The 23,957-nt window shown below is 39.2% G+C and overlaps 1 protein-coding gene across 2 annotated transcripts in view; it reads right to left on the bottom strand.

The window, feature by feature from the left end:
* The window catches only part of bahd1 (bromo adjacent homology domain containing 1), a 46,141-nt gene that overhangs the window by 18,317 nt on the left and 3,867 nt on the right, over positions 1 to 23,957 (bottom strand). Inside the window, exon 1 of one of the 2 annotated variants that reach the window (XM_042500342.2) lies at positions 7,739 to 7,979. The exons of the other annotated variant lie outside the window; for it this stretch is intronic. The gene's annotated coding sequence lies outside the window, so the exon portion shown is untranslated. Of the gene's footprint in view, positions 1 to 7,738; positions 7,980 to 23,957 lie in introns of those variants that run through there. 2 annotated transcript variants of the gene reach the window in all.

The following is a 23,957-nucleotide window of genomic DNA, read 5'->3' as shown; positions in this document are numbered from 1 at the left end:
AGCAGCCTGGGATGGATATTTGTAACAGGACTGAAGCATTTTGCTTGCTGCTCTCTTTTTTCCACTCTTTGTACCTGTGTTTTTGTAGCAACACCCTGAGCGACTTGAGTTGAAAAAACTTCAATTCAGAGTGGAGAAAGCATCCGTTTTTTTCCCATTATCCAATCAGATGAATTGAGAGGCGGGCCTTCTGGTGTGGCAATGACAAGAAGTTTAACTCTTTGTAAAGCCACTGTTGCCTCACTACCATCTTACAATTCATTATTAGGCCAGATGACTCACAGCAGATTGTCAAACTGTCCCACACCCATCCTTAAAAAAGCTTTGAACTGATAATCAACCAAGAGAAGCTCCTAGACCAGCTGGATTTGTCTCTACTTTCTGAGGATCTCTGAGGGTGTATCCACACAGATCTGTCTCCCTGCAACCAACGTGCTATTTGGAAACAGCATCTTACCCTCATTCAGAGCCATAGTGCCCTCTGCCTATCTGTTTGTTATGTAGATTTTAAGGTACAGATATGTCAGTTCACTTGACAGCAAAAAAGTGATTAAGCTAAAGATAGGTGACTCTGTGGTTGCCTAACAACAAAAAAAAATGGATGAATGGATCGGCATGTAGCTTAGTATCACCATCCTTTTGAACGTTCTGGTGGCATCTCTGCATGCTGAACTGCCACGTCCATCAAATATACCGTGCCTAACTTCACCACACTACTGTATGGGTTCTAGCTGCTGCTGCAGGAGCGCGAGCACCGGTGAGAGTTGAGTCTGCCCACAAACACACACAAACTGTGACAGGGCTAACTGTTAGCATCACAAGGCTAACTCTACCTAACAATTGTTGACAACTTTAATGACAGAGATGGGTCTTTTTGTGTCAGTGTAAGTTTGTTGGTCCAGTTTTACAGCTTGGTGTTGGATGCTCGCTACTCCTGCTCTGTTAGCTTGTGCTAATTGCGCAGATGTTGAGCTGACGAGAATGGCTCCATAATTGGCTGCCACAGAAAGTTTGCTGATCTGGCGTGGAGTCTAGACGGACCTGGATCAGACTCTGAGTCCAGAACTGATCAAATATAGGTATTGTAGGACTGAGGACCTTTCGATACTACTTGGTACTGGGTTATATTGAACAAGATTCCTTAAAGGTATTGATATCCAGCTCTAATAATCAGTAATGTAGATATATTAAAAAAGCCTTAAAATCAGAAAAAAGACAAATATTATTATTATTATTACAATATCCAAAATCTAAGCCGAAATCTAGTTTTATGTCACAATATGGACATATTTTTCATAAATTGCTCAGTCCTATGATATATTAGTTAATTGTGCTGTAGCTGCCGCATGTTATGATTTGGGATTGCAGTCAAATTAAATAAATATACTGCCTTTTCATCGTTTATATCAATAAGGAGCGCTCTGAGCTCCTTGAACCCATGTTGAAGCACATTAATGACTCACACAATCCACCAGGAGCTCAATATTACAAGCATTCACCCACTCAGTGTTAACACACAGAAGCACAGTGCAGAAACAGATGAGGCGTTTAGGTGATGTATTTAGTGTTTGATATGATAGATGCTTTTAGAAGTGATCCGTAATTCACAACGCCACACCGATTTAATTTTAGACATAGCTACAGCCTGTAGCTGAGTGGCACCGTGGCTCACCAAAGAGCAGGTCATTAGATTAAACATGAAAAGACTGCAAAGACTGTTGCACATTGAGTGAGTGCACGCTTCAATATCAAGGTAAAAGGGCCAGCGAACTCTTTTAAACGGCTGCGAGCTATGAAATACAGGCATCACTCTCCGACATTTCGGAGCCACAAAAACAAACAGTATGATCAAATGACTCATGAATTGATCCTTATTTCACCAAAACTGGCAGCAGAAATACTCGTCGCACAATAGCCTTTTCAGTTTCCATGTCAACAGGCTGGTACAGAGTACATCAAAGCACCTCCAGCAACTTTATAGTAGAAGACACATAATAAGCTTTACAATCCTCTGCAGTTCACACAAGTCTTCCTGCTCTCTCAACACAAAAACGGTTCACTTACTGTTGCAGAAAACCTCTAAAGTTCCTGATGATTCAACTGCCAGTGACCTTTATGCAATGACACTCCTGCATGCAGCATAAAGAGATGGATCGTCCTTCTTGTTGCAGCCCTGAAACACAATTATGCCACTTGACCTCCAAGAACCAAGTCAGAGCGGGTCTCTCTTTTTATATTAAGTGACTCTTCAGACAGAAAACCATTGAGTTTTCACAATCACACACTCTCTCAGAAGTGATTAAGGCTGAATCTCAGCTTTCATTAACACCCGACACATGCGATCGATAAGGTTCTTTAAAAAGCTGCTCCTTATGTTGGCACATGTTGTATGGCATGTCATTAGCTGCCAAGCTCATGTGTCATGACTTTGTCAAATCTTTCGATACCTGCAACGTTTGTTGCTGTGAAAAAAATACATACATTTTCCCTCTCATCTGTAGTGCAATTCATTGCTCTGGATTGTTCTGGTGTGAGTGGCTGGATGTTGGAGATATCGGCTGTAAAGATGTCTGCCTTCACATGAATGTGATGGAATTAGTGTCACAATGTGTCTTTCAATAACCCAAATGACCCAGTTACTCGAGATAATCTACAGACCTTGTTGTGATCAGTTTCATGTAGGAACTATTTTCTTTCTGCCAAACTACACCCACCAAATGTCTCAAGGTGCAGAGGGAAGTATGCATCTATACTCATGGATGAGGAGCTTGTGACAGAACAAGATGTAAACATTAATGTTCCTTTAAAGTCAGTCTATAAAGTGACCCACCTGGTGTGTTCTTTGAAAACCTTTAAGTAATATTAATCAGCGAAAACCCACAAATACTTACAATAGATGAGCTGGAACTAGAGATGTTTTTGTTTTGGAAATTACTTGAATAATTCCAAAGAACAATTTTTAATGATAAATGCTGCCAAGTAATTTTCTGCTGATCAATTTATTCAATAATCTACTAACTGTTTCAGCACTTCATTAACTATATACAACATACATGCAAGTTAATATTAGAAAAAAAGTTCATATTATCTCTGATCCACAGGTGCACAGACGCAACAGAAAACAGAGAGCGTGGAGACCTTATCCACAAGTGTCTTTTACTCTATTTTAAAGAGAAATGCATTGCCTCACAAAAGAAAAAAAAATCATGTAACAAAAAGGCTTTATCTGCAACAATTTTAAAAGAATCCCACATCAGGACAACTGAGTCCCTGCTGTATCTCTAGTGTTAACAATAACGACTGCAACTTTTTTGCACTAACTGATTTTCTTTCTTTGGAGCAAAGTAAATTACATCATGTTTAAATGTCATTTTTCTGCCCTGGTTTTTAAAGTGAGCCACTTAAAGTATAAGCTAGGCTTTGAAAATCTGACACTGAAGAACAAGTTGTCTTTGCTCAGAATTCACACAACTCAGCTGATTTCAGCTGCTGTTGCTTTTGCATTCACCCATTTGCCATATGCCATTTCCTGTTTTATCCCTACAGTCGGATATTGGTAACAGTCATAAAAAATTCATTCTTCAACCATTTGCAGTCAAGTAACACGCATCAAAAAAAGAACGATGACGAGACATGATTTGAAAATGCATGCAAATTCTACTAAAACCTGTTTCTGCACTGCATAATAACAACAGCTTGATTTAACCAGCAGCTTATTTATGCACTCGAACACGACTTCATCTCATCACCAAGTGTGCAACAAATCTGCTATTCTTTTACAACTTGCTATCGTGTAACACCTAATGATGGGGTACAGAAACCAAATCCTGGTGCGGTTCTTGTTGAAGTGCTTTAATTATAAGGAGCAGACAGCGTGAGGAGTTTTATTCCGTTTTTATCTTCTCCACTAAAACCTGAACACACCTTGAGACTGTTGCGCGCTGTGATCTGTTGCATCATTTTGCATCATCTTAAAATTATAGAGAACATACCCAGAGTTGAGTCGTAGCACAAAAGCAAACCCACTTTGAGTCTGAAGTGGACAGAACTCTCTGGACATGTTCGAAACCATCTCATAGCTCTGTCTGCCCTTATTGCCGAACGACTCGGTGAACCGTGAAATGCAATCCATGAGAGAGAAATTTAATTTCCAGATAACAAGAGGGCAGAAGGAGCCTCACATTGAGTTTCTGTCTGCGGATATCAAATCAAGTTGCTTCATTTGAATAAGACAAGCATGCACAATGGAAGGACAGGAGCTCATTGAAGAGCATTGTTATTATTCCCCGCTCGACCTTCACCACCCTGACCAAAACAAATAAAACAACAGGGTCAAATTAATAATGTGGTCTGATATTTACCTGCTGTTTTAATGCTGTTAAGAAAATCAGCAACCAGTAACTGCACGCAGGCAGGCACGCGCACGCACGCACGCACGCACACACACACACACACACACACACACACACACACACACACACACACACACACACACACACACAGAGGTTACTAGCAACATTTCTTTCAGGACATTTTGTTTCTCATTAACTATAAATTTTGACAATCCTGGCTGCCAGTGGCATACTATATCATTTTTATAGTTTCTCTATTTCACAACCATTGTTGTTTTTAGGGACTACTACATAAATATAAGTTTAGATATATAGATGAACTACAGATTATTGGTGGAATACATCCTTTGTCTCACTACTTTTGGAAAAATATGGTTAAATTCAAAAATAAGTTAGTGTTCTTTAAATTTAAAAAAGAAAAAAGAGAAGGGATCAAAGATTTGGGACAACAAAACTTAACTTGGGTGGACGAAATCCAACCTGCAATATGGTGCACAGTGGCCTGCCACACAATAGACAGAAACTGATTTGCATTATCTATTTATTTATTTATTTTTACCTTGAATGTAAGTAAGATGCCAGAGTGCATTATAAAACATCAAATAGAGCTTGTTGATTAAAAAAAAAAGAAAGCACAGTGGAGGACCCCCCATGAATCCCGACAGAGGCCCAGGCTGAACCCTGAATGTCCTAAAATCCCAGAAACGCCGGGATCTGCATGAAGCTACTGCAACTGGCTCATTTCTACATTTGTTCACCTAATGAATATTATTAAAGTTTGTTTATTAACTGGCCCCGGCCTCCTGTCATTTTGTAAAAGTGGCCCCAGGCAAAGCAGGTTGAGTGTGTCTGGTTTAAGAGAAGATTAACGGGAGAGGACAGAATCAAACATGTTATTTCAACAAGGGATTTTTGTTAATTTTCTTTTCTTTAGAAATTCTCATTTTCTTGTGAAACACAGGGCAGATTCATCTTTTTAGGTGACACAAGCCAAAAAGGTTGGAAAGCAGTCATTTCGATCAATGTTTCTCAGCCTTTTTGGCTTGTGAGAGTGTGATCTCATCGCAGGTTATGAGATCACTGAGTGGTGAGCAGATTCACTGAGGAGCGATTTCTTTTTCAGTTGAAGAACTTACCTCACCTACAAAATTACAGTTTGTATATCAATTAGTCATTCTGCGTTCCCTTGAATTTGTCATGAAAAAACGTTTTTCGCACCTGTCTAAGATATTGATTTATTGGCTGATTAGCGACCACGTTTCACAACAGCCAAACTGTATCAAAATATTTCTATACAAACTCTCACACAGCTCCTGCAGTATAATCATGTCTCATTTATACAGTTGTATGCTCATGACCTCCTAAACATGAGGTTTTGCTTAAAAACAAACAAACAAAAAAACTTTGTATTAAAGTCTGACTTTAAAAAGAGAGTATAGTTAAGTTTAACTTCAGTTCAGTTTAAATAGTAAGGTTTTAGTGGAAATACATGTGTTTGGAGAGTACTGAGCATATGACTGATAAATAAGACTTGGATTATACTGCATGAATTGTTTGAGAGTTTGTAAATGGATGTTTTAATACAGCCCTTGATTTGCTTTTGTAAAACATGGTCCCCGATCAATAAATAAACCAACCATTTTCAGTGGAGGCATGTGAATTCAGGGTATTATGGCATGACTTTCGGATTCACAAATGGTCATTTCATGGGTGAAGTACTCTTTTAAAGGCCTGAAGTGTAAAAGTATTCAGCATTTCACAAAAACATGGAATTATTAGGAACAAGTCAGAAAACTGTACATGCCTGTATACAAGAAATATGGTTTTGATCATCTTATGACTCCTCAATCTCACAATTTTCAGTCATTTAGAGGGAAAAAAGCCAAAATTAGAGAAAGAAAGAAACAATGTGTAACAGACATACATTTTCCTTCTTTTCCCATTTAATTTAGAGCGGCAACTGACGGATATCTTCATTGTTGATTAATCTGTTAATTATCTTTTCCATTAATCGATCAGTTGTTTTGTCTATAAAATGTCAGAAAATGTTTCCAAAAATCCAATGTGCATGCTCAAATGTTTTGTTTTGTCTACAACCCAAAGATATTCAGTTGACGACATCACATCAGTGGGGATAAAACAAAAGATATAAGAAACAGATGACCAAGTAAATAAATTGAAACACAAAAAGATGAAGATAATCATCTAAAACGAGAAATTGCTGTGTTTTATTACCTTAAAATGTGCCATTTATATCTACAGTTGCCTACATGCAGAAAGTCCTCCTCCACAGAGTCCACCATATTTCTGCACGTTTGTATAAATAAAAACACTGGCTCTAGACAGCGCCATTTCCATTTTTCGCATCAGCCGCCGTAACACTCTCTGCATACTGTGTCAGTTCTGCAACCTCACCGCTAGATGCCACAAAATCCCAAACACTGGACCTTTAATAGTTCACAACTAATCAATTAATAGTTGCAATTCAACTAACTTTAATTTCACTTTTAAGCCTTCATTTTTTAATCTAGGGACCCCTTTTCTGGGATTGGACGCACTGATTTAGAAGATCAAAAGGATACAGTACATTTCTACCCCTGAAAATTACAGATGTCAAAGAACCCTCACCCAAACATTATACCATTTCAAAGTTGATGAAGCATAATTGACTCATAAAACCCACTTAATAACGATTCTGTCTCTCCCCCTGATGGCATGTTAACTGCCTGTATAGTTTCATGTGCATGTGAAGGCAGGGGAGGAGGTGGCTGAGCTGCCTGGCTGTCACACAGACTCATTCAGAGGACGGACATGGTGTAGAGCTGTCATCATGAGAGGAAAAGCCCCGAGGCAGGAGCTCTCAGGAATCTGAGCTGCTGTGCTGTGCTTCAGATAGTGCAATATCACCACCAACCAAGTTCCTGGAGCAAATCCTCCACCAACACTAACCATCCTCCACCAACACCTCCCTTCACCTCCATGCAGGTTCAGGCAACAAACACACCCACAATCCACGCGTGGATCTGGGTTATAACAAGCAGAAATATGCAATTAAAGGCGGCGTTCTTGCATGCATTGTAATGCAAAAGAAAAAAAAAAAAACACAGACTCGCCTACTGGAGCTCGTAGTTGGCCATGGTGGTGTTAATCTGACAGCATGCCGTAGCAGGAGTGCAGGCTGTGATACGAGAAGTGAAAAAAGCTCCACAGCGGGGAAACGAGTCTAAAACATCCGAACATCCTCGATCAATCTGGGCTCTGAAGCGCTGCTAGTTAATATCAATATCATTAGGAGCTCGTGTTACAGCCGAGTTGTTGAAGCGGGCTACCCACCGATCCTATCATCTCCAACTGTGACGGGAATTACAGCCGCGATTCATCATTACCTTGCGTGTCCCGTCGGGAAATGAAAATCTCCCTCCTCTCCCCAAAAAACAGAGAATCCAGTCCGTCCTGTTTGTGGTGGTCAGTTTCTACCCGGTCTGGCTGTCGACCTGGGGAGCGATCCGCGGACCGAGCAGCCCACAGTAGCTGGAGACATGGTGAACAAATCGGTGAGCGGTGACCTACTTCCGAAGTGGCATGCTGGAGATAATATTCATGCGCTGCCTGCATTCACATTCGCCGTTGCACCGGGACATCCCTCTGTAACGCTCATGGTGCTGTAATATTCCTGCAGGGACTAAACTGTGTCCGCAATCATCGCTGGGGATTTTTTCCACCTACTTCAAGGTGTCTGTGTGTATATATATATATATTTTTTCCCCTAAAGGAAATATGCAAATGGAGTTTTTCTTCATTATTTTATTATAGCTCTATTTTAGTGTCAAGAAAAAAAGAAAGAGAAAATCCCACTGGAAATTACCAAACTTCAAATCTAACAACCACATTTCGGAAATAACATCAGCAAGTAGGGTCATTTCAGAAATAGCCACTAAATTAGCCTAAACATAAGTAGTAAAAAAAAAAACAGTGATAAAAAACAGACAACTGACCACAAACTATGAGAAAATAGGTCCTGTAGTGACAAACAAGACTGATCAGAGCTAAATGTTAAAACAGTCAATAGCCCACTAAGGAACTATACTTTACTTATCAGAGTCAGGGGCTGTCAAATTAATATTTTTTATTAATTGCAGAGTGTCTTGATTAGGAACCAAATGACAGCAAAAAACGGTGTGGGATTAGCATAAAAGTGTAAAGGGAAACTTGTGGTTTGCCACAGAACCCATTTTTATTCAGATATATTGAGGTCTGAGGTCAAGGGACCCCTGTGAAATGAGAATGCCGTTTTTCCAATCGCCAAAATGTGTCCTAACTTTGGAGCGTTATTTAGCCCCCTTCCTGAGACGCTAGCATGACATGGTTGGCTGGATTCTTCAGGTCTTCTAATTTCATATAATATCAGTATCGTCACTCTAGCTTTAAAAGTCAGCCCAATACAGGAGATTCTCAAAGGAAACATGCCTTTCAAATGCACTTGATCATTTTGGGGATCTGGAGGTATTAGAAATACAAAATACAGCCATTTAAAAGTTTAATGTCTCTCCACTGAGCCAAATCTAGAAACACAAGTCCCTAACCAGTACTTAAAAATTATTTGGAGTGCCTCCTGCATTTTGCACCACTCCACTCTCATAAATAACAAACAGTCCCCAGTAATACTGTAGGCGCACAGACTATAAACTACAAATATAAACTCATATTAAGTTCCTACTCCAGCAACATAAATATCATTAAGATCAATGTCACTAATGAGCGCTATATCCATAATATACAGTAAATGCCTTAAAGAGTATTCCAGTCATTTCTCTTAATTAGGCTCATTTATTGCATCATCGCCCCTTAATAGATAAAATAAGAACAGGCCCAAATTAATTAAAATAATACATAAAATGTAATACTAACACCTGCTAATAATGCACAGATATCTGACTATAACTGTCAAATAGGCCTAAATGAAAAAGACAGGTCCTATAGAAATAGTCATTTATAAAAAGTGCAACTATAATACCACTTTAATCTCACTAAGACATCTAACTGGACTCTGAGAAGTTGTAATGTGCATTTTGTTATTGTTTTCTGACAATTTATAGAATCTTTTAACAAATAGTAGATCAATTAATAATAAAAATAATCATTAGTGGGAGGATAATAGAATAAACACTATCAAATATAACTATTATATAAGAATATTGTGTATAGAGCACATGAAGTTCCTACACATCAACATAAGCATTATTAGGGTCAGCTCTCTAATGAGTATTATATCCATAATATAAATCCCTAAAGGAGTATTCCACTGATTTTATTTCCGTCAGATTAATGAAGGCAGAAAACGCACATCTCTCTTAATTAGTCTCATTCACTGTATCCTCTGCTCTTAATGATACGTGGAATCTAATAATGATGATGAGTGATCAGCCGCTGCTCGTCATTTATTACCCTACTTCTCCAGAAAACACAGATAACATCGGCCTATTACAGCGCAACACACACAGTGCACACATGCGGTCAATGATGATCACTCCGCTGCCGCACTCACTCAGCGGATGTTCAACTACAGGAAAACTTCAATACCTGCACCGAGCAGCATGTTCAGTCTCTTAACAACAAACTGATTGGAAAGTCACTATGTTATCAAGTTAGCATGTAGTCAGAATTGAGCTTAATTGGGATAAATGCTGATTGTCCTCATCAATATTAGCTTTGCAGTGTGTAATTAACAGCTGTAAACAAGCTGAGTGTGTTGAGTTAATGAGGCGTGAGCACCAGGGGAAGCTGAGGGAGTATATACTGCTGAGAGCTGACCTGTACTGCAATAAACACACTGCAACACACTGCAGAGAGGTGCACGACACCGACCGGGACGACTACATGCTTCCTACACGCAGGAGGCACTCACTCACTGTAGTGATGATACAGACATAGAGCCGACATCTGAATTATTGCTCAAAAGCACATACTCGGTAAAGTTCTCCAATCTGGTATAACTATAATTTACTAAAGAATTTTGGTCCATATTTCACTGATAGTTTGGCCTCTGGGGTTTTCACAGCCTCCAAGATCTGTATGATAGGAACAAAAAGTACTTAAAGGAATACTTCGCCCACAAATGGTTAATTCTATATCAGTTACTCACCCCGTGTTACGCTGAATTTGTAAAGAAAACTTTGTTATTCTCGTGTGCTTCCACGTGAACGAAGAATTCAATAACTGAGAAAATTGTTAACAAATTGAAGTTAGTAGGGTGCGCATTTAACAACAACCAGATTATATCAAAACATCAGTTTACATACTCTCACGCAGCTCGTGCAACATAATCCGAGTCTCATTTATCCATTCATATGCTCAGTACTTCCCAAACAGACGGCTACCTCCGACAGGGAACTGAACTGAAAGTGACACTTCTCAAAAGCCATTGCTGCAGACATTGCTGAACACAGACGCTGCTGGTCTGCCTTGATTAGTTAGTTTGTGTAACTGTGTGACTTTGTTGTTTTAAAGGTTTAGTTCAGATTTGCCTTTACACTCTCATCCACCGAACATTCGGGTTAACACTCCACTGCTGGATGGACTTTAACGGTAAAACTGGCAAAACTCTCGGAGTGTCTGAGTCCTAAAAATGTGATTTTGAGGGATGGGGCCTTGAACTCAGTGTTTGTTTGTCATCACTTCTGTGTCGTCTTAATGTTTTCTGTATGTTAATTTTTGTGTTGTGTATAACAATGTAAAATTTTAACTTGTTTTAGGTGGAGGTCCAGCGGGACATTGAGTGTGACAGTGGCATTCATGCAAACAATCTAATGCACTAACAGCAGTGTGGATATGCGCAACATTTTTTGCCGACAGAAGATATCAAACATAAATCAGACACTGCGTCGGATGAGCTTTAAATTCACCACGTCTAAGCAGAAGAGAGGAGATACTGTTATCTCAGAGCCCAAGGTGCAGTAGTGTCTTCCTCATCTATGCTGCTGCGTCATGCACGCAGCTGTTTGTAACAAAAAGTAGTGTGGAGGTCAAGAGCTCTCACTCCGTGGCAAAAATTTGGAAACCAAAACATCTCCGGAAGTACACTGCACAGCACATTAAGTAGCAAGAAAAAAAAAGATTGACTGCTCGACTTGAAACAATCTCAGTTGACTGATGGATCTCCAACTAGTGATTCGAATCTCCAACTTTCGAGGTGTAACCCTAATCATTGTGTATTTTAAAGTGTGCATAAATAAAATCAGAAACCATAAGCTTGACTAGGACAAAACTCAGCACATAAGCTCATTCACCATAACTTTGTGCACAAACGTCATATCACACCATGTTACAAGCACATGCCAGAATTCTGTTGTTAGATTTTTGGGTCGGGCACACACACACACACACACACACACACCCCTCAATATTTAGAGCATGCACATTTGTCTTCCCCAATAAAAACATGAAAGTACATTACAGAAATTGATGCTGAAAGGCACAAACTGGTGCATACAATATTGCAAGAAATTAAGTGTTTAAAGCTCAATATTTTCTGGCTGAGGACCCCCAAAACCCCTGTTTCATATGTGTATTGAAAATGAAAAGCTAAGCCCTTGTCTTCTATATAATCTCTGGTTAAAGGTGGCTATAGAGTCTTGAAAATATCCTGGAATTCCTGATTCCTGAACAGCCCACATTATTTTTATTTGAAGATGACTCGCCCTCAATGATAACACCAGTTCAGCCCTTAGAAAAAAAAAAAATATCAGATTTTCAGTGTTAACTGCCGTGAAGGAAACCAGAGCACACTCATGGTTCTCCCCTGAGCCTCCATTGACAAAAGAAAGTCTATTTTAGTGATATTTCGCTCATAGATGTAGGACTAATTCATTAAGTGTGGGCTTCCACAAGGCTTGGGATAACCCCACTCGTTCCCTTTTGAACTCACACCGTCTTGCACAGATGTAATTTTAATTATTAAAATTCTTTTAATATATCATTTCATTTTTCGATGTGAGGCCATGGTGATATGTTTATAGTTTGTGTTAAGTTTTTCATACACAAGAATCCCTCTTCTACAATAACTTGTGTACAACGATTATCATGTGACAAACCCAACAAAAGAACATTTATGTGAAAGCGCAGGCCAAAACAAGAAGCTAAGATATGTTTTGAATTTCTAAAGAGCTGAATGGTGATAATTATCTGTAGGTTCATCGCTCTTAGCGACTCCTTTCATATAACAGATACTCATTTGATCCATTATAACAATACAAACATTGACTACAGCTGCTTTAAAGACTCGTTTAAAGGTACACCTCCCTTTGCTGTAACATGTATGGTTTTCAATAGTTTTGATCATGTCCCACTGAAAGTGAGTGTATCCAGACACTCAGTGTGAATGCATACTGTGAACATCTGAATTTCAACATGCCATCTGAGATGAGCCAAGTCAAATCGGTTATTTTTATGTGCTCTAGGCTCATTTCACCAATAAAGACAGGTGTAAAAATGATCAATAAAAACAAAAAAAATCAACATTTTTGATGCAAAATATGTTAGAAGTAATCAATAAATTAAAAAACATTTAGTCAGAAGAGTTAGTGTAACTCTCTTGGACAGATCACAGGTAAATATTTGAATATGACGTCTCTTTCACAAGCAAGCAAATGAGGTCACAGGACCCAGTGGTTCCTTGTTGAGGGCGGAAGTAGTTCAGTTTTTAAATCCACAGAGAGACCGTCCCTCGTGTCGGGAGCCCAAACCTCAATGTCCATGAGCAAGATGTGTAAAATCATTTTAAACTCAACAGTATTTCTTAAGAGTTTTATGGTTCTTCTTATCATTTTATTGTGTCCCGGACAGTTCACCTCTCATATCTCCAAACTGATCTACATTTGGCCTTGTACCCCCATTCAACAAGATCTTGCCACAGAAACTCTCATCTTGGGAGATATTTACTCAAGATGATGTATCTTTCATTCTGAAGGTGGAGAGATAGCATCGGGGGGAAAGTGAAATAACACTGTAATACTTTATTGATCTATTTCTCCGCTTGCCCCTGCCTGAACAGTCAGAGCTCAGATTCTGCTACAGACCAGCCGCCCTCCAGCTGCCACAGCGCCAGCAAACTGTAAACAAAAAGTTTACAAAAATATCTGCTGTCTTTTCTTGGACTGAAAGATTCTCTATATATAAAAGAAACTCTCCCTCTCATAAGTAAAAGAAATATCAATGTAGAGTCTGCTCTGAGATTTTTGAAGATATGTGGAGTTCTGTTTTCATTTGCATTTAATCATTTAAAACAGGATTATGTAACTTTTGAAATAACAAATGAAAGTTGAATTCATGAGAAACCAGAATTACCGCCTCCTGTTTGTATGCTTCTGCCGACCAGCTAAAGATACAGTTTTACATCCATGTCTGTCTAGACTCACACACGTGGTGAAGACTTTGAATTAATTTAATAAAAAGGTATTAGGAGTATGTTTTGGTGACATGGAAGTTATCACTATATTGAAATGTGTGATTCCAGTAAAAAAAACTTCCACTGAGAAACATGCTGTCGTTTTTTACAGCGGAGCACAGAGGACTGATCACAGTCATCACATGGTGTGAGGACAATCACCTGGAGCTCAATTTCAGCAAAACCAGTGAGCTTTGTGTCAGACAACCAGAGGAACAGCACAGCACACAAAGTAGACGGTAAACAATGCTTCAAATATGGATCTTTCTGCAAAGAAGCTACAAATGATCAAACGTGGATGCTTCACACACATCTTTCCCGACAGCACAGAAGATCGACACAACCAGCGCAGTTTCAAAGTGGACAACCAAGATGAGTGTCACCAATTCAGTATCTGATCAAATGTCTCCCCTTCTGTTCCTGAGTTATGACGCTGAATAATGTCCCTCTAAACTGGTTTTTTTTTTGCAGGACATTATGATGCCTCAGTGAAGTAGACCTTGACCTTTTGGACTGAACATGTGATCACGTCATCATTTTATTCTACTAGACATTTCTGTGAAAATTTATCTGGTGTATGAATTCTTGAGTTATGGCCAAAACATGTTTTGTGAGGTCACAGTGACCTTCAAGCACCAAAGTCCTATCTGTACCATCTTGAGTACAAGCAGAATTTTGCACCAAATTCGAAGAAATTCCCTCAAGGCGTTCCTGATGTGTATCATATTCATGAGAATGGGATTAATGGACAACCTGAAAACATCTTGCTTCTGGCCACAGCTGGTGTGAGGGCATCGTAAATTTTTAACCCAATTGCTGGAAAAAATGTTGACACTGGATGTTTCTGCAAACCAAGGATGTGTTACATTCGCACGTTATTATGTCGCGAATATGTTGAAACACGTTGCAACGACTCTTGTGAACATGTGGTTAGGATTAGGCACAAAAACACTCAGTTATGGCTGGGGAAAGATCATGTCTTGGCTTAAAGTACCCGATTTAGGGGGCACTGTGAAGGAGGAAAGCCAGAAGTGTCTCTGTAAAAAAAACAACCACTTTACCTGCCCAAAAAGCTGCTGGAAACACAGCAATGACTTGCCAAAAGATGGCGGTTTTGTTGTTTGTTGGTCTCTAACAGTGGTCTACAGTGGTCTGCAGCTTGGCAGGCATCTCACCTATTCCCTCCACCTCCTGATGACGAACCAGCATATATTTTATGTCACTTTAGAAACTTTGATATGATACATAATGTATGAAATATGCGAATGTAGACTTTTCGTTCCGTTCGCTTTTCTCCTGGCAACTGGGCTGTAAAATTTGCAGCTACCGTCAGTCAGGTATGACTAGTGTATGGTAGCTTATATTAGCAGGGCTAAACTCAACATCATAATCTATATTTCAATTATAGCAGAGTATCAAATGAGCTTTATGGAGCTCTATAGTGAGATTCAGCTCAGTGTTTAGCTGTCTGGCCTGCAACTTTACCGCCTTGGTTGACTCTTACTACTTTCAGCATCGTTTTCAGCAGCTGTTTTTATTTTTTTAAAAAGCTCTCAAAGCCCCCTGTATAATACTAGCTCAACACCAAATAGGAGAAAGAAACTGTGAGCGAATAGCTGGTGAACACACTGTAGCATTTAGAAGCTAAAGAGCCAGAAAATTTACCTCACGAGTTGGTCAAAACCAAACGTGAGCTAATCGAGTAAATCTTGGACTTACACTCATCAGGTGGCCAAAGCATGACTGCAAATGCATGCTAATGTTTGTTACTGTTAGATGTGAAATAGACAGTTATTAGACACTTTCACTGCTATTCTGTTGCTATGGTAACAACTTTGGTCCCTGTTTACTTCCTGTAAGCTGCTGCTTAAACAAATGATCCAACAGGAAAAAACACTTTGATCCATCACAAATGTTTATGTTGTCTGTCTGGAAAAACTGTTTACTAACAAGTTCGCCATATTAACTTCAGAGGTGATGAGGCAAAAAAAAAAAAAGACTTGCTGCTGGTTTCAGTGACTAATGCTTTTTTGCCGCTCCAAACTAATTTGTCGCTTGTGAAGAAAATTTGGCTGAACAGCATGTGTTCTGGATGGTGGAGTGGAGTTGAAGAGGTTAATATGCATGCTGGGTAATGTGACTGTGGCTACACACAGCAAAGATTTTATCTAATTCTCAAACTGTGTGAATGTGGTCTATTTAGTCATATGAAGAAAAGCGGGCAGCATCACACCTGTTGAAAAATTTCTGGCAGAGCTTCTGAATGTGAGGCAAACTGTTTACTGTCAGTTTTACTACACAGCAGCGGAGGAAGTGAAGTGTTCAGCGATCTGACATTAAAGCAAAACATGTTTGCAATGTGATGATTCATACAGAATAACAAGTGAAGTCATTCAGGAGGCCTTATCCTTTCTAACCACTGCAGCAACCCACCATTGTTTGTCAACTGGCTGAATACTGTGTATGTTCACCAAGGTTTTCTAAAGAATGTGCGCATGAACGAGAGGTATTTGTGTTATGGATGGCTGGCAGCAGCAATGTGGTGCATGGTTGGTTTGTGTGATAACGCATTTATGCAAGATATTCTTTGTGTGAGTTTAGACAATTTTGAAGGGAGAATATTGAAAAATAAAAGACTGAAACTACTGCCTTTTGAAACTGATTCAATAAGTAATCATATAGGACCTTTTAAAATATGATTACAAGGTACACAGATTATAGAAATAATATACGGCCCAACTCCCTAAAAAAAAAAAAAAAGAAAAAAAAAATCCCCTTCACACTTCCTGTTCAAGGCAGGAATGTCGTGCCGTTATTCTGCCTCAGTGCTCTGTGTAAAACGTACGATCGTGAATTTGGAGGACAGAGTTTAATTCACCTTTACGCTGGCAATGGAGGTATTAACAGTGCAGAATTTAGGCCTGAATGACAGCGAGCAGCACAGGATGGGTGTGATGTTTTGATGGCGTGTTACGGGTGTGACCCACCTCTGGGAGATTTAAAAAGCAGATAGTCGCAGTTAGCAGCTAACTCAAAGAAGAAGAACAGCGACTGAAAATGTCCACAAACTGGGGATACAATGAAATCCAGGAGCTCTTTATCCTCTGAGCAGAGGCCGAGATAAACCACCGTGTAACGGTGACAGTAAACGATCGTGATTGTGATGTTTGGCCACTGTTGTTGTTTATGAAGCGCTGCTGACACATCTTAGTTTTCACACTAGAGGCTGACGCTGCTGCGTAACACGCCGGGCCCATCACATGTCTTTTGCTTCTGAAGCGCCAGCATGCTATCTAGAATCGCAAGGGCTGACCCAAATACTTCAAAGCTTCAATTGCTGCCATGGTAATAATGTCCAAATCAGTATTAGAATGCTACATTTATAAATATATTACTGTCAGTTATTCTCAGAAGAGGACATTTAAACTTAGTGAAAGTTTTGTGACTCAAACTTGCTCTCATCTAAAAGTCAGTCAGTCACTAGCAGGCCAGCACTACTGAAACTGGGACAGTGTGAGCACACGTGACCGCTTACACATAAAAGATGTCGAAAAAATCAAGTTTGTAGAATAGTTTAAATTTGTGAAACTGACCTCTAAAAACTTGAGTGCCAGAAATGCCAAAGGAAACTGGCATAGCACAAATCTACAGTGAACTCACCTGTAAACCACAGCCATCTAGCAAAGTATTTTTCTTCTAATACGGCTCATGTTACTCCTTATTTGTTTCACCGTCCCATTGTCTTCTACCTTATTCTGATTTTTTTTCTTTTTAGATTATTTTACTTTTTTCATCACTTTTTTTTCCCTTTTCCTCGCACGCTGTCCCCTGTTGCTTACCTGTGCCCTTTTATGTTTAGTAAATAATGTAATACCTCTTCTCACTCCCGTTGCAATATGCATATGCCTTTGCTTTATGTTACTTTTCATTTCGCTTCACTGTGCTTTTGTGCCGTTTTGTTTTTTTCTCTTCTTCTCTTTGTTTTAAAAACAATATTTTTTTTATTGCTTTGTTCATTGCACATTCGAACAAAACATTTCAATCAATCAAAATCAATGAGTTAAATAAATTATCTGGTTAATAAAAAGTTTAAATATAAATAAATAGCTGATATTAGGGGCAGCCCTAAAAATCACACACTGGAGTGGCATTGGTTCTGTAAAGCAAAGCCACCATAATCAAGGGCCTTTGTTGTGACTATAATTCTGGATCTCTGTGTTAAAAGAGCTTTAATACAAAACAGCCAGTTTATAAAAACTGATTTTTAGTGGTAAAATTAAAAGAAATCAGCAAGGCTGCAGAGAGTTAGGGCAATACACGAAAATCTTGTCTGTTGGAATTTAGCACAAAGACAAAACTGATGACTCGATTATAAACTAAATGTGAGAAATGATTGAAGGACATAATGAGGAAGCATAAATTAAACTTGACATGAAGCAGAATAATGTTCAGGCTCTGACAGAGCCGAGACATTGATGCAACAGTAGGTGAGAGTTTATTTTCTGAAGATGATCGCTGTGAGCTTACATCCATACGTAACTGTTGGAAGCCATACGTTTTCGACACAACAGAACAGGTAGTAAGCTGTTATTTCTCTGCTTCAGCATGTAGCCTACAGATGTAGAGATGACAGTTCAGCACTACAGAGCAGATACAGGACGGGAAGTGTAATTATCTGCTTCTACTGTTCCTCTTCAAAGAGACGGGGCAAGATGCCAGACAGCCTGACTGGCAAAGAGGAAGAAGAGAGAGAGAAAACGAGTGAGCGAGATAGAGAGAGATAGTGATGAAGACTGAATTGAAAAAGATCGAAGCAAGGCACCGGAGAGGAGAGGAGAAAGTGGAGAGGGAATCTCACACCTCACATCTCATTGAGCAGCAGAAAAGTCAAACTTAGTGTAAATCAGAAGGGCAATTCTTCACATTCACCCTGCTTTTCTTTGCCTGACAGCTCCTCGGAGACACAGAGTTTGACACAGAGTTTTCTGAGAGAACAAGGAAGAAGAAAAATTAAGAGAATGTGTGAGAGACAGTGACAGAGGGGAGGGAGAGGAGGCAAAAGACAAGAGAGTGATGGATTGAGATAGCACAGAGAATGGAGACAGAGAGAGATTGTCATCATCATCATGAACAATGACTCTCTGATAGAGGAGGCCTGTCGCTGGATTTTCAACCCAGCGGAGGAAGGAGAGCGGAGGGGGCGGCCGCCCGCCGGCCCACCTGCCAGGGCCTCAGTCATGCTTTTAGCATCTGCCAAAGTGAAGGACGCTTGGTGCCATGTGCTTTTCACTGAAGGAGCCTGACGTTTGTCAGTCACAGTGAGGGCTTCTGTTCTGTTCGGCCTCAGCCAAACAGGGTTTAATATCTCCCCTTCATACACACACACACACACACACACACACACACACACACTCCCACTCCATGTAAACAATCCCAGTGTGTGTGAGAAGTGAGCGAGACCCCGGCTCTGAAAGCCCCACATCCACTGCAGCTGTGGGCCGGCCAACAGCTGACGCCAGGCTGTGGGACTCTGCTCTGTTTCTGCTTCCCTCCCCACCAACCCTGCCTCCTCTTCTTCTATGTTTCCATGAAACAGACCTGTAATTTTCACAGCTGTGTCTCGGCATCGTGCCAGGGTGAGTCAGGGAAAGAGAGAGGGAGAGAGCGAGGGGCTGGCTAATGGCTTTTAGAGGAGTACAGGCTACAGCGCAGCTCTGCTAATCCTGAGACGCTCAAGATTCAAACTAACAACTGAACAAGATTAAGATCCAAACTCATTATACAAGCACAAAGTTCTGTAAACTATACCCACAGAGCATAACGTGGGTCATGTTTTCACAGTTTCCCTATCAAATCTATTGGCTTAGTAAAACATTGTACTATTGCAGAGTAACCTCAGGAATCTGGGAACACTTCACTACAACAAAGTCAGACAATCACATAGGTGGTAAGGAGGTCAACAGTCAAATGATCTAAACTGAGTTACTTGGAGGTAAAACCAAAAACGACTGCACCCAAAATTACTGTAATAATCCCAAATTGCAGGAAATCTTTTTGCATGCACAACCAGTAGTGGGAGAGGTACTTGGATCCTTTACTTAACCTGTTCAGATACATCCAGTCCAATGGATGTAACTTTTCAGTGTCTAGATCATTTCACTATAATACTTCCATGGTCTAGATCTATGATTACTCCTGACTCAACGCAAATGCATCTTATTTGTTGGGATATCTGTAAACCAATCACGGTGTTCCACATCATCTAAACTGGACTGCAGCTGAGACACGCCCCCTTTTTAACAAGAATGGCCGACCATGAGGAAAGAAGAAAGATCAAAGGTCCTTTTAGTCTTTTATTCATGTAGTTTAAGTACATATTTTGTGTTTCAACTGTGCTTGAGATGTTATATCACTTATGCATGTCAAAAAAATCATACAAAAAAGATTCTGAGCTTTTATTCAGGATTCAGCTAAACAGTTTGAGTCAGGAAAAAAAACATTTTGCTAATGATTTATGAGTTTAAGTAAAAGCAGAAATACTACATTAAAAAATGTCCTGAATTTCAAATGTTGCTTAATAAAAATACAGAAGTATTTTTAGCAAAATGTGCTTAAAGTACCAAAACTAAATGTACTTACAATGCAGAAAGGCTCCATTTCAAAGTGTTATAAAAATTATATTATTGTGTTTTTCTCACCAACGAATACATGTTCAAGCTATAATTCAATTTGTATCACATCAGTGTGAAGCTTATTTTGAGATACTTTGTATACTACCAGGTAGATTAGTATTATAGTACTGCATAATATCTTATAAGCATAAGATTTTTTTATATTTAAAACGTTGCTCTCAAAAAAATGTTGTGGAATAAAAAGAACAATATTTACCAGAAATCAACTGGATTAAAACTCTTTGAAAAAGTCATTTTTATGAAATGGCTTTTAATTAGAGTTACTAGTTTTTGTTTCACGTTTTTATTCATTTATTTCGTCTCAGATTTTGATATGTTATCTCTTATCTCTGTTTCCATTCTTCGCTGTATTGGATTTATTCCGATCTTTAATCGCACTTTGTCTGTAAAGCACTGTGTAAACTTGTTTTTTTAAAGTGCTACATAAATAGTTATTTACAATTTTTATTATTTTTTTGCAAGAATAAAGTAGCAGAAACTGGAAATACTCAAAGTACAAGTATGCAAAAATTGTACTTACTATACTTGAGTACATGTACTTAGTTACATTCCATCACTTTGCCCAACTGAGTAAATTCAGTGGGTCAAAGTTGAACCTTGAAGACAGTTTCTATGATGTGATTGCAATGTTGCCATGTTCCAGATCTCAGCCAAAGACAGATTATCCACAGGCAATATGGGACATCTGTCCTGCATTTCCACAACTATTCAGGGTTAGACGTTTAAGCACCAAGTTCATCTGGTTTGGGCTCATTTTAATTAAGATTTGAATGAGAAGAAAATTCCTGCACACTACTCAACTTTATGTAAATACACAAGGCTTCAGTCTCAGAAGTGAGGTAACATTACATGAAAAAATACATTTTAGAAAAATATTAACTTTATATGAAACATCAAAATAAAAAGGTGAAGATTTCTTTAGCAGCTGTTGGTCTCCTTTTTTGGCTGTTTAAAGCCCCTCTGTTTGTAGCCTGAGAGGCATCATTTCAGTCTTGTGCGTTGCATATTCCTACATGAATGTGGGTTTATTAGCAGCCCAGAAGTTAATTTTGCCTCCGGGCCCCTCGCAGGTTAATCTGGCTATGATCTCAGCAAACAGCATTGTAAAATGTTATTATTATGAACAGGAATAATGGCCATAATGAGAAAAATAACACCCAACATGTAATAAACCTGAATTATCCTTTAAGACAGTGGGTCCCAACTGGTGGGCCGCAGTCCAAAAGTGGGTCACAGGTCCTCTCTGAATGGACCATAAGCAACTTGTCAATGTGTCAAGTTTGTAAAAAGACACTTTATTTTGAAGTACAGACCTACAGACTTTGCTAAGGGCCTCAATTATCACAACACCCTGTTTTTTGCCAGTAAATCAACTATTGTATTGCCCTGTCATTGGAATTATTTGGCCTTTGCAGCGTTTTTAAGTCACTGGTCTGGAAGCAGTGATAAGCACATTTTTTGTTTGCAGTGCTATTTATTTACTTTAAGTAAATAAGTTCTCAGTAATTACACTTTATTCTTGCAATATGTTTTATTTCACTGTGTCCTGAGCCCACGTGTTGTTTACATTTTGTGAAATGAAATTGAATATGTGGTAATTTCTCTTATGTGTGGACCTTGAACTCATGACTCAGGAGAAATCTGGACCCCGTGGGTGGACCAGTTGGGAAACACTGCTTTGAAAAAATTGGCACAATTTTCAACTTCATCTTGTAATCAAGCTTATTTTTACTACATTATTACCATTAGCTCCGACATGTGAGATTCTCCGCATTTAAAACAACCAGGTGTCCCACTGACTCACAGCCCAGCAGCTACAGGGTCATGCAAATTTTGCCCAAATGAAAAACAATGACTGACTCGCGGCAGAGGCTGTTGAAAAATGCAGGAAGTAAAGTCTCAGCAACAGACAACAATAAGTTAAAAAGTTATTTTGTTTTTTTAAAATCCAGGTAGCCTGTACTGAATGGCATCCAAAGAAAACCATGCCAAATGTGCTAAGTTCCTGTTAGATAATATTTAACATCCCTCTGTGGGGCACAACAGTGTGACCATGACAAGTGTTTTGGAAAAAAGGGATGTGACAGTGTACTTTCCCAATGCTACTGAACAATAAAGGCATTCATACTACTGGGTGGATGTTGTTTTCACTCCCTGAAACAGATTTCTATGCATTTGATTTGCAAGATGAACCACACACAGTATGTTCACAATATAAACACTTATAATATGTCTATTAGATTCTCTACTGTTCTTTCTTCTGACCACATGTGGCTCGAATGTGAGCAGGAAGTATTTGTCTCTTTTGGGACAGCGGGGAGGACAGTGTGTTTGGGTGACAGGAGGCACGTTCCCCTCCTCCTCCTCCCTCTCTCTCTGTCTGTGGCCACAACAGGGCACTTCTTCAGAAATAATGGGATTATGTCCGGGATTGATATCCAGCTTTATGGCTCACGTGTGGGCGCTGCACCTCTATTCAGCATGCTGCTATGACAGGCCTGTCAAAGTAGGCTGCGGAGAACTGACTAGACACAAATCTACCACGACCTCCAGAACTGAAGCTCTATTGTCAGGCCTTTCTGTCCACAAGAGGCTTTACAAACACCATTATACTGAAGAACTCACTGGGCGACTTGTATGTCATGCATTATGTCATGTCAGAGCATGTACTTTTCAGCGGCCTTTTACAGCAGGAGGTGATCGGCTTTTTTACAAATTACAGGGCTGAAGCTCACAAAACATTAGCGATTAATCTGCTAGTTATTTTCAGGATTAAACACTTCATCATGTCATCTATAAACTGTCAGAAAAACGGAAAAATGTCCATAAAAAGGCACCACAGCCAAAAGATGAAGTCTTCAAATCGCTTGTTTCTTCATCCAACAGATATGGGAGAAGTATTTAGATATTTAAATTTAGTAAAAGCACCATTAACACAGTGTGAAACTACTTTTTTACAAGGAAAAGTAAAGAGATATTGTTAAAACAGGTGTACTGTATTTTGCAGTATGCAGCTGATGAAGGTGTTTTTCGGTTAGACCCAAAGGCGGAAAAGGGACAGAAACTGTGTGATTTACAGACTGACATTTCAACAGAACTGCGTCTCCATATGAGTCAAAATGGACAAGACAATCAACCTCGAACAGGTGTAAAATCGTCAGAAAACTAGGGACGTAATAAAGCCGAAATGACTGATTTTTTGAAATACATAAATACCACTACCAACCACTTTACTTTTATAATAGATCATGAAACTTTTACCAAGAAAAAAAACAGCACTGTTGAGACTACAATCTACCGCAAACCTTTAAAGATAGATAAAAAGATTATTTATTAATGCTGAGAAAAATGAAGCCATCCAGCATATATGTCATATGCAAAAAAGCAAATCACGCTTCTAAAAGCTGCGAGTAGTCATCCAAAACAGCTCTTCTACTATTAGTCCTGTCATGATAACTACTTTTTGAGGAC

Source organism: Plectropomus leopardus, chromosome 14 (genome assembly GCF_026936395.1).
Source record: "Plectropomus leopardus strain MGB_pleo_1.0 chromosome 14, ASM2693639v1, whole genome shotgun sequence".
Taxonomy (NCBI): Eukaryota; Metazoa; Chordata; class Actinopteri; order Perciformes; family Serranidae; genus Plectropomus; species Plectropomus leopardus.
This window is presented reverse-complemented; position numbering and strand designations above follow the sequence as displayed.